The sequence below is a fragment of the Palaemon carinicauda genome, chromosome 39 (assembly GCF_036898095.1).
Source record: "Palaemon carinicauda isolate YSFRI2023 chromosome 39, ASM3689809v2, whole genome shotgun sequence".
Taxonomy (NCBI): domain Eukaryota; kingdom Metazoa; phylum Arthropoda; class Malacostraca; order Decapoda; family Palaemonidae; genus Palaemon; species Palaemon carinicauda.
The window spans coordinates 52957334-52969833 of NC_090763.1; the positions used below are offsets into that span (position 1 = coordinate 52957334).

At 38.7% G+C, this 12500-nt stretch overlaps 1 pseudogene; it reads left to right on the forward strand.

Annotated features, from left to right (window-relative positions):
* LOC137631186 (uncharacterized) overlaps nt 1-6606 on the forward strand; it is a 35047-nt pseudogene extending 28441 nt beyond the window's left edge.
* The last annotated feature ends 5894 nt before the right edge of the window (nt 6607-12500 follow it).

Sequence of the window (12500 nt, forward strand, 5' to 3'; positions counted from 1 at the left end):
CCTCTCTAACTCGTCTCCCGACCTCTTATATCGGGATCCATGTTATCTGGAAAATTCCTAATTAACTTTAGAACGTCCTGGGTAAAACTACATCACGCAATATGAACGTCTTCGGCTGGCAACAAAGAATTAGTTACAAGAATTATCCAGAAATGTTTATCCTAGATTACAATGACATCTTTGAGTTACAAATCATTACATTAATTTTATCTTTACGTTATCATCTAATATGTAAAGTTAAGCCTTTTTCACAGGTCCTATGATATTAAATAAATTAATTTAATCTACTTATAACAGATGTTGATAGAGATGTCTTGTATATACGGATTAGTCGTAGACTGTAGGTTTGGTGTGTTTGGAAATTACTTTTCCTCCTTCAGTCTCATGTTTGTACTTGCAAATACGGTAGTTCACCCAAGGGAAAACTCATAGCTACAGTATCAGACTGGTGCAAATTATATTTAAGGTGTCACCTTGTACGGTTTCATTAAGGTTGAAGTCCTTCTGCTCAAGTGGTATAACGATTATGTCAGTTCAACACATACACATAGTGTAAATAGTTCATGAGCATATTCAATATAATTTTGTATACATTTTTTATGGGATGCTATGTAATACCCTCCTATCTTAGCAACATTTATCCCAATTTCCTAGAACTTTATCCTTTCAAGAGACAAGTGTATCTTCCTTCAAAGTAGAGTCTAGTCTTTTTCATAGCCACTCTCCCTCCCTTCAAATATCATGCTAGAATTTTAATTCTTTAATATTTTTGTTAGTTTGAACCTAACGATTTGTCCATAAATGAGAGCAAAAAGTCGAAACAGGATAAAAGTTCAGGGAGTTGGACACCCAAGATAGAGGAGAGTAAAGAAAATGTTTAAAATACAAAAACATCATGTATGACCTCTAAAGCAATGACTTTGTAACCTGACTGGAGTTATGACCACGTGTCAACACGTGATCAGATTCTGGCTTTGTTTTAGTGTCATTGTCACCCAACCTATTGCATTTGTTTATTTTGTGATTGAAAAAAATACCCAACTCTATTATTTATGCTATTATTTTCTTGAGATCATTATGATCAGATGAATGAACTTCAATGTGATGACAATTATATTGATCAGAGGTACTGTCAACTGTCAAGTGGTCACATGGTCAGTTGCCAAACTCATTGTCTAAGGCTTAATTATCAAGTAAATATGCTGAATTTATTAATTCAATTCTTTTGTAAAATTTGAAGACTAAAGGGATGAAAGGTTAATCGTGTACTGTACACAATTTATGATACCAGGTAAATTTAGTAAAGTTTATGACATTTTGCCATTAATTTTTAACACCTCATTAACAACACCATGTTTTCTTACATTTCAAGAAATTTCTTCTGGTATGAAAGTAAGGAAAACCATGGAAAGGAAACTTCTTTTTCTTTATGTTGCAAATTATGACTGATCTCATTTTTACTTGCGACTAAAGATCCAAAGATCTAGAGATCCTCATCTGCTTAGAAGTTTTTCTTGGAAGATATACTTTTTGAGTTATTTTTTTATATATTTGGAAAACCTTTGGTTTTCATTCAGCACTAACTTTAGTGAATATTTTTTTTTTTTTTTTTTTTTTTTTGTATTATTAGTTGTTTTATTTACCGAGGCATGATCCCTGTATGAGCTTTAGTAGCATGTACAGTAAGTTATAGTTTTTGTGCTTAAAAATAGTGAACTTAAGTCTGAGTCTGATGTAGTCACACTTATTATGTGTGAGCAGTCTGTTTAGTAACATTGTGAAGGATTACTCACAAATAAGGGTATATTCAAATAAGCCATATATTTTTGATACATTAATGTCTGGATTCTCTTAACGACCTCGGGATCAGAGCCCCAGGCGAAATCACACAAGATCTTGTCTTTGTGTGATTTCACCTGGGGCTCTGATCCTGAGGTCGTTAAGAGAATCCAGACATTAATGTATCAAAAATATATGGCTTATTTGAATATGAAAAACACGTCTAAATCCGCAAAATTTATCATAAGGGTATATGTGTTAGTGTATGTTTCTCCTTGCTTATAAAATTTTATTTTTTTCTGTAAACAAAATGATCTTAAATGAGATCCATTCTCTTCCTGTTGAAGGGCATGGTAACCACTATGTAAATGTAATAAACCTAATTATTAGTCCTTCCTCTTCCTTCAGTGATTGGTTAATATTTCCTCTTGGTTTTAAATCTCAAAGCCTTCACATCCTTCATTTTCAAAGTGAGATCCATTCTCTTCCTGTTGAAGGGCTTGGTAACCACTATGTAAATGTAATAAACCTAATTGTTAGTCCTCCCTCTTCTTTCAGTGATGGGTTAATATTTCCTCTTGGTTTTAAATCTCAAAGCCTTCACATCCTTCATTTTCCAACTAAAAGAACAGTGCATGATAACTTTACTCGTGCTTTGCTATTTTTATAACACTTCCTTAAAAACGATCCCTTCCTTCTTATTTATATTGGTGAGGTACCTCTAATTTTTCCTTTTGAATATTACAATCATTACTTTAAAGTGATCATGCCACTTCTAGTCAAATGAAACTTGATAATTAACCATTCTTGTGCTCTTTGAATCATTTAATGCTCCTTTCAAAGGTATTTGTTCTCTCTAAACTTAATCTAAAGGGCAAGGAAATTTGGCCCAAGTTCTCTAAATCTTGTACACATCACTTGGACAAGAAACCTTTCTTCCAACTTAACCATAAAGGTTGCTTTTAATACTTATAGATAACTATTTCTTAGAAACCTTTCTTCCAACTTAACCATAAAGGTTGCTTTGTAATACTTATAGATAACTATTTCTTAGAAACCTTTCTTCCAACTTAACCATAAAGGTTGCTTTGTAATACTTATAGATAACTATTTCTGAGAAACCTTTCTTCCAACTTAACCATGAAGGTTGCTTTGTAATACTTATAGATAACTATTTCTTAGAAACCTTTCTTCCAACTTAACCATGAAGGTTGCTTTGTAATACTTATAGATAACTATTTCTAAGAAACCTTTCTTCCAACTTAACCATAAAGGTTGCTTTGTAATACTTATAGATAACTATTTCTGAGAAACCTTTCTTCCAACTTAACCATGAAGGTTGCTTTGTAATACTTATAGATAACTATTTCTTAGAAACCTTTCTTCCAACTTAACCATAAAGGTTGCTTTGTAATACTTATAGATAACTATTTCTTAGAAACCTTTCTTCCAACTTAACCATAAAGGTTGCTTTGTAATACTTATAGATAACTATTTCTTAGAAACCTTTCTTCCAACTTAACCATAAAGGTTGCTTTGTAATACTTATAGATAACTATTTCTGAGAAACCTTTCTTCCAACTTAACCATGAAGGTTGCTTTGTAATACTTATAGATAACTATTTCTGAGAAACCTTTCTTCCAACTTAACCATAAAGGTTGCTTTGTAATACTTATAGATAACTATTTCTCTTCTAGATGAACCAAAAAGGAAATAACTAATGTAATGATCCATAAATCCTAAACATCATTTACATGTGATGACACCTCGGCCAAATGAAAATTATGAGGTGATTCCACCCATGTTCTGTAGACCTTATAGCGCTCAATTAAGAGTTGCTTATTCCTTCAGCTACATTCAAATGACTTTATACGTATATCCAGGCATTGTAATCATACAATTTTTATGTTTAGAGAGGCTATCTTTTTCTAGTCAGGCCAAAATAGCAATAACAATGTGACTTCAGTCATACGTTGTAATGTACTGCATGTTATTTACAGTGATACTTCCTCATTCTTTGATTCTTATAAGACTTGTTGAGAATTTGGCTCTTCTCTTCCACCCATAGGAAATAGTGAAGTGACTAATTCCCCTGTATTGTTTATCTTATAACCATCTCTTGAAAATCACTCCTTCTCTTTAGCCAAATCGAGATAAGATACTGTAATGATTAAGTACTTCCACATCCTTTAATACACGGTCTCGATTTAGAAACAATCCCCTTCTTCATGGAAAATGTCCCCTTTTCCAGCCAAAGTTAATTAGGATGTAAGTACCCCCTGCCCTGGAATTCATAGCCTCTGTTTTAGGGCAATCCCCTTTCCTCCAGCCGAACCAAAATAGGGGTATAAGTACATCTATGCCCTGGAGATTTTAGTCACTATTTCCTCTTCCAGCTGAAATCATGTTAGTAAAACTTCGCTCGGAATATGATAGCTTCCACTTTACAGCAATCCCCTTTCTTCCAGCCGAACCAAAATACTGATATAAGTATGCCCATGGAATCATGGACTCCTCTTAAAAACGATTCCTTTTCTTCCAGCCGAATCAAAATGGCGAAGTAACTACTCCCATGCTCTGTTCCACTGGAAACGACGATGATGACGAAACATCCAGACCGACGAGGGTTAGTGCCATCTCGGAGAAATCAGAGGCCTCTTCCAACAATTCGACAGTTCAAGGGGAATGGCAGACACCCTCCTGAGAGTCCATGTTCCAGGGAAACACTTACAGTATTGTAGTTGTGTGCTTTCCAAATCTTTTTGTACCCAGACCTGCGTGGCTGCTGAGTTCACTGGAAATGCGGCATGGAACGAGGACTGCTGCATCAGTTTTCCAGTTTTTAGAAGAAAGTCTGCAGGTTGCTCATATCTTTTTTCATATGTATAACTTTAAACTTTTATTGTGAAGGACCAAGTGATGTTTTGGTGTAAAGTCATAACATCCTTCATTATTACAATTTGATCTTCATGTACATCTTCCTTACATGGCCAGTGAGACTTCTTGCATATCGTCCTCATATTATCCATAATTGTTCAAAGACTCTCGCTTCCACTAACGGTGTCCGTCATAGATTTTGATCCATCACGGAATTCCAAAGTGCATGAAAAGGAAAACTAGAAATTAAAAGCTTGTTTAGAAGAAAGCTTAGATTTTGTAATGTGATATATTAAGAGCATTCTGATCTGATATTTGAATAAATTATTATTGATACAATTGAACTCTTGGAACTTAGATCATTGAAGAAATAAACACAAAAGACCCCCAAATGACATGAAATATCAGTTTGAAAGAAATATATCTTGAAAAAATAGTGGAAGCTTTGAATCTTCAGCAGCTTTTGCCAGAGTTATTGGCTTGTGGTCCAAAGTAAATATTGCTGAACGTGAAAAGAAACCTCCTTTAATGCAACATGCAGTGCAAGATTCGTCTGAAGTCATTTTCTATATTAAAATGCATTATAAGATAATTGATATTATACACATTGCTGTTCAAATGAATGCTAATATGTCATTATAGAAGAAACATTCAGTTCAAATTTATCTCTTGAAAATCAAATTCATATATTTGGTCACCTGGTGCAAGTTCATTTTGCAAAGCACATATAACCATCCTTATGAAAAATGACCAAACAACTCTCTAAATTAAACTGAAAGCTTAGCCTCGGATGACATAATATTAAAATGTAAATATTTGAGTAAATACTGTATTTGAAATTCAATGCACGTGCGATAATCTTATCGCAGTTGTATCGCTGTAAGTTTGAAATCTTCACGCCTTTGTATTTATCAATATCATGAAAGATCCATCTTTATTATTGACTGAATGGAGGTTACCTTCTCATGTAATGCTTTTGAAGAATTATAGAGATCAGTCAGTTAATATAATGTTTGTTGCTTCTTGCAAGCAATGCATGGAACCATATCCAGCTCCAAGTGAGCTCAAGTAAACGTTCAACTGCCATATTTTGAAACCGCCTTGAGCAGATAGATCTTCCGGTATTCCCAGGAAATATTCGGTAATATTTATTCTCTTGTTTTTGTAATTCTCTTTTAAGAATTATCGGCCGCTTTTGATGTTTAAACATTTGGAAATGTCAGTTTTTATAGAAAAATAAAAAGTATTAGATGTACAGAGCTTGGTGTTTAGGAAGAGCATTTAGTCATAATCTAGAGAGAAGATTTATTTTGGTAAGATTAAGCAGGGAACTGCAATGATTTAAAACCAGGATATTGATTTAATATTTAGAAATTTGAGAATGAAAATGAAATCTGAAATCGTGAAATTTTGTAAGAGTACTTCTAGTATGCAGATGAATTAGGTAATAAAGTGTGTCAATGGAACGTTTGATAAAGTTCTCTGGTATCTTTTTGTTGAAAAGTGTGACGGTAAATCTTTATGGTTGGAATTTTTTCCGAATTCTATAGAATGACGGCAATTAAAACGTGAAAAACGTTAGACATATACAGCATTTCAGAATCCTGAATATAGATGTAATTGATTTCTGTAATTAACGACCAATTCCTTGATGGTGAGACGCTTACTGGATGTCCATTGCTAGACAAGCCAATGTGCCGGAAGGATGGCCATCTGGTGGTAAAATGTCTTTTTCTCATTTGTATTGACATATTCGTGCTGCATTGTAAATGATTTGTCTTTGTCAGAGTATTAAACCAGATGTCAGAATAAGAGAGGTTGGATTTATTTTATCGGAATGATATGATGCTCATGTCCTTTAAGTAAATCTTTTTTGGTAAGCCCTGTGCACACGATCGAGCATGCCCGACGGGCAAACAGTGATACCAGACCACAATAGTTAGTAAGAATGAGGGTTAATGACGTCTGAAGCGAGAAAACCACAGACAGGGATCTGGCATCATACAGTGTTGCCAGATCCATGTCTTTAGTTTTCTCGCTTCTGACGTCATCAACACTCATTTTCACTGACTAGTGTGGCCTGGTATCACTGTTTGCCCGTCGGGCATGCTCGATCGTGTGGACAGGGCTTTAAACACTTACTGCTGTTTATTTTTGTTGAATGGCTTGCTCACTCTGCTGTTCTAAAATGTCATAAAGGATATAACGTGTTTTCTGTGTTCCGATTATGAACTGTTATCAAATTATAACTTATCCTTGAAGGGCTAAAGATTACTCTTCCATTTCTTGCTATAGTTAATGGAGTTCTTTTGATTTCACATCAAAGAAGAATTAGGAAAATTCGTCTTTGTAATAATTCCTCCACTTGAAATGAAGTTTATAAAACTTTGATATTAGCTTGAAAAATCTCCATACAATATCACCAACTTTTTTCTTTCTATAATTACGTTTGTATCATCAATATATTTTCCCATACCCTTCCATAGTTCACAGTTCCAGAAATTTCCGAAAATTTAATATTGTCACTTATTTGCAAGAAATGCTATCTTATACCATGGATATTTGCTTATGCAATTTGATATTATCAACTTTTAGCTAAATCTAATCAGGAAAATTGTCAGTTGATTAAGTTAGATAAATTATTATTGAAATTTCTTTAATTAAAATCTGTCTCAATCATAAATGCACTCAAAACAATGCGGACATTTGTGTGTAGGTCTTCAATATGAATGAAAAATAAAATAATTATTACCATTACTTGGAACTTGAATGCCAGGGCAATAAATATCGATACCTTCACTGACTAATTTAAAACGTGTGTGTTTCTTTATATCTCCTAAGGAGCTTGGCTCCCTAGTGCAATGAATCTTTCTTCTTATTTCTTGTTTTTATAAGTTAATTTAGTGTTATTTATCTGGGTATGCAATATATATATATATATATATATATATATATATATATATATATATATATATATATATATATATTTATATATATGTATATATATATATATATGTATATTTATTTATATATATGTATATATATATATGTATATTTATTTATATATATATATATATATATATATATATATATATATATATATATATATATATATATATATATATATATATATGTGTGTGTTTGTGTGTGTGTGTGTATAGACATGCATATATATATACACACATACAAAAACACGCACACACACACACACACACACCACAACCCCAGTATCTTGTGTATCTTATGTTGAGGAATAGAAACAATTAATGGTGTACAGCCTATTTACAAGTCTACATGATCATTAGCTTCGACAAATCCTTATTATGCACAACCTTTATTGGGAGTTTTTATTGTTTTGTGCTTCGGCTACTTGCCTCGTCTTTGAAATAAAAGCCGCAAATATAATAGATGACACCAGACACTGAAGACTAAACTATGAAGAAATAGATAAAAGAACTTTCCAAAATCAGATTTATTTGCTGAAGGTGCTAGCTTGTTATATGAAATGTGGACTTGATGCTTTGATAAAGCAGAAATAATATTGAGGTGGATTTTTCTAGGTGACAGTGTTTTTGAGTTCCTAGTGCATTTTATGAGGTGGAAATTCAGAGGTGTTGATACATATATGTTGATATTTGTTTACTTATGGAACAAAGGATATTATAAGTATTTATGAACTAGAGTTGCCTAGAATCTGTACATATTTTCACTTTGTACCAAAGCAAGATTAGTCGTTTGTTTTTGTATAATGAATAAGATATAATAAATCTGAAGATCATAGCTCGTTTTATTTTCCCACTTGGCTTTTTTTTTTTTTACCTTTTAGTCCAGTAGACTAAACAAATTGCAATGGTTACTTTAATTATTAGACGTTATTCAGGTGGCCATTCTGAATCCCCCAATACCAAATGGGACAAAATTGGACCACCAGAAGTACCCAAATGTTCATAAATTCCAAATGGTCACCATTTAGGACTTTGTGTGCGGATGTATCCTAAACAATAAGTTGTTCCCATACTAACATACCTTCCGTTATTTATGTGGATATTCTTTCATTGGCAGGTGGAGGTAGCCATTAGACTTCAATTGCGAGGTGGCAACCCTGTCTAACCGCTTAGCGGGTAGGCAGGATATGGCTGGGGGGTTACCCAGCCGCCTCTCTCTCACAGCGGTGAGAGACGTCGCTTTTTCTTTTGGCTTAGTAGAGATTGAACGTTTCCGCTCTCCTCCTGACTGTCATTGAACCTTTTGATTTTTGCTTTCTCTTTACAGGTGTGCGTGTTCTTTTGCAATCACCTATATCATGCGAATGTGTCCAGGGCGAGAGGGTGCAACGTGCGGGATCTTCATGTCGTCGCTAGAGACTGACCCTCGCTCTCTGTGTCCTACGTGCCGAGGGCATCGTTGCGAGCAGGGTTCGCCCTGCACAGAGTATAGGGGGTGGTCTGCTTCCCAATGGGAGAAGTTTGGGAGGCGTAGGAAGAAGAAGGCTAAGCGCAATCGTTCTCCATCAGGGGCGAGCGGTGCGCGTTCTTCTCGCACCCCAAAACTCTCTCAAAAGCTCCTTCTTGCGCATGCTCTTATGAGAGAAGACCGAGTAGGAGCGCAGATCACTTATCTCCTTGTCAACCCCAGGGTACTTGGGATGTCGTTGCTTCCCCTAGAGGAGCAACTTCTCCTCTAGCCTCTGGCGAGCCTTTCTTCCTTTCAGATTTGTTTCAGGTGAGGTCGATCCTTAGGGATTACGGAGCCCTTTTTGAAGGAGGAGCTGCAGCGTCTTCTTCAGTGTGGTGCCATGAGGGAACCCTCTACGGAGCCGTCGTCATCACGCTCTGGAGCTGTGCGAGGTCCATCTGTTGCCTTCCCCTAGCCCTTCCATGCGTGGACGAGGTGATCGTCCGCTTTCGCCTCTCCAACGACCCCTGCTAACGATGAACCCACTCTCCATCCTGGGACCTCGTCGTCCCTTAATCCTCAATCCTTTGTTTCTTCAAACAGGAACCCTCAGGTTGCAGGTGACGATCTTCCGGGATCAAAGTGCTTTTCATCAGCAATGCAAAGGGACAAGCATCACCATCGCCTCGCCCATCTGCAACTTCTTCCCTTGATTGTTGTTCGCAACGATTGGAAGATTGTAATGAACGTAGGTCATCACGATCAGAGTGATCTTCGCCTAGAAGATGCTCACTCTCTAAAGCTTCATGCTCACGAGATCGTAGGTCTCAACGCTCTCTTTGGAGGCGTTCCTCTTCATGAGGACGAGTCTCGCGATCGCGTTCTTCACGATCATGAGCAAGGTCTAGACCTAGGTCCAGACGCTCACGTTCTAGCTTGTCATGATCTAGATCACTTGGACGGTACTCGCGCTCGCGAGGACGATGCTCACGATCACGATGGCAGCATTTGCGATCACGAGGATATCGTACATGAGTGTTCTCGTTTGCTAGGTTGACGCTCAAGTTCGCAAGTTGGGCACTCGCGGCATTCACGCCTTTCTTGAACGAGAGGTAGACGCTCGTTTCCACGAACATCACGATCAAGAACCGCATGTTCGCGATCAAGGTGTAGACGGTCCTTGTCTATAGGTAGAGATAGGCGTACACGCAATGCATCAGAGCATAGCCCCTCAACTAAACCTTCCAAACGACCTCAGACTGAACCTGATGACGAGCTTGACCACTCCTGAAACATGCGTCCAGCTAAACCCTCAGTGCCTTTCACAGCCTGAGGAGATGCGTCCCGATAGGGCGAGTTCTCCTTCTAGAGTGGTCCCTGCTCAGAGGCCTCTTCTGCTGACTTCGTCAGACGTAGGGGCTCCTCTGGGGCAGCATAAAGGCGCTAGACTTTCCTCTTCCTCTTTGGCTCCTAGTGCTCCTATTGCGAGTACTTCTGCTCACGAAACGCTTACATTGATGCGTGAAGCTCGTGATTTTGCATGTGAAGCTCGCGATTTTGCACGTGAAGCTCGCGATTTTGCACGTGAAGCTCGCGATTTCACAAGCAAATCGGCGAATTTCGCGAGTAATTCTCGAGTAGATGTGTCGGAATCGCGAGTAGGTGTGGATCCAACACCTTCCTCTCGCCCTTCTGCGTCTTCCACATCCAGCGGAAGACCAACACCCTTCCCCGAATGGTTGAAGGAGCCTCCTAATAGGTTCACAAATGTGTCTATTAGGCCGGATCTTCCTCCGCATCTGATAGAACGTGTTCCTCTGCCTCCGAGGTTATCTCTTCTGTCGGCTGGTAATCCTTTAGGGTTTCACCCAAGAGACACTTCTAGGGACCTCCAGCATGTATCTAGGGATTTAGAGTTTCCTCCTTGGTCATTGACCTTCATGTCCAATTTCCTGAAGGCTCTGAAGTTGGCACATCCACTGCCATAATCCCCGAGTGTTCCAGTCAGGGCTACCCCTAGAATACCTCTGGAACCCTCGTCGAGCTTGTTAGTTGAAAGTCAAGACCACAAAAGGAGATTGACGGCAGACAAAGCTCACAGATCACCTCCACCCCGATCGTGTGACGGGGGCCAAGCCTCTTCTGACTCCTATATGGCAAACTTGCCTTCCATGCCAGTGAAGGTAAAGGATGTCATTACTAAGAAGCAGAAGAGGCGGATAAGAGGTGCAACTCCGCCTCACGCTGACATCATCCACCCTAGGACAAGTAGGGACATAGGTTCACCCAGGGAGATTGTGATCCATCCATTCAACCCTCAAAACATTGAGGTAGTGCCTCCGGATCAAGCGTCCAGTTTCTGTTCCTCTTCTAGAGGAGGAGCCTCCAGCTCCTACTGCCAAGGCTTCGTTTAAGTTCTCAGAGGCCTCACAGGTTCCCCCTCCTAAGACTGTGGAGGAACGCCCTGTGCGTAGGGAATTGACAGACTTCAAGACGAAACCGAAGAACGCTGCAGCAGGGGAAGCTAGGGAGGGTGAGGCACAGACGCGGTCCGCAGTTGCGGGCCCATCCACAGTTTCAGTTGACGACCCAGACCTACTCCAGGCTCTGGACATGACCTGGAGGTAGATGGCCCCTTAGAATCTGAGGATGAGAATCATCCAAAGGCGGCGAGTCCGAACTATCATTCCAAATAGGAGAGTAGGAAATCAGAACATACCTTTTGGCAGGTCCTCGCCTGTATAAGGGCCATTAACAGGCTGTCCACTCCTGTTTCCACCATCCAGGATGGGAAGGATAAGGTTCTCGATGAAATATTCAAGACCCAGAAGCCTTCCAGGTCCAGTGTGGCTTTGCCCTGGTCCAAAGGTCTGACAGTTACCAAGAGGAAAGCTATCTCCCAGATAGCTGGAACTTCTAGTTCCTTAAGGACAGGTTCCTCCTCACGGTCTCAGCCACTTCCTTTTGTGTTACAAAGGAAATACTACGAGATCGAAGGGGAACCACACTACACCATGACTCGACCCTTTGGTAGAGTCCCTAACGAAGGGAGTTCCCACCAAAACCCTCTCCTCTCTGAAGGCCTTACTGTCAGTAGTTAAGCTCCTAAATATAGAGAGAGGCGCAAAGTATGCCACGCAGGCTGCTTCGTTACTGGATCTATGGTTGGGATCCCTAGGATTCATGGTTTGTTCCCACGAGATGTCGAAGGAGTTGGCCAGGAAGACGTTGGAGTCCTTCCTAATGTCAGGTACCCGGACTTTTTGAGTTTCCATTGTACCAGGGATACCATTATAGGTCGGTTCCATAAGCAGGTGCCGAAAGTGGAGGTCTCTTGGTTGAGGAATTCCACTCTCGAGGGTTCTTCTCTCTTTGTTCCGGAGGAGATAGAGAGAGCTGCTGAGCGAAAGAGGAAATCATCCATCGATTCTCACCTCCATAGGGCCAT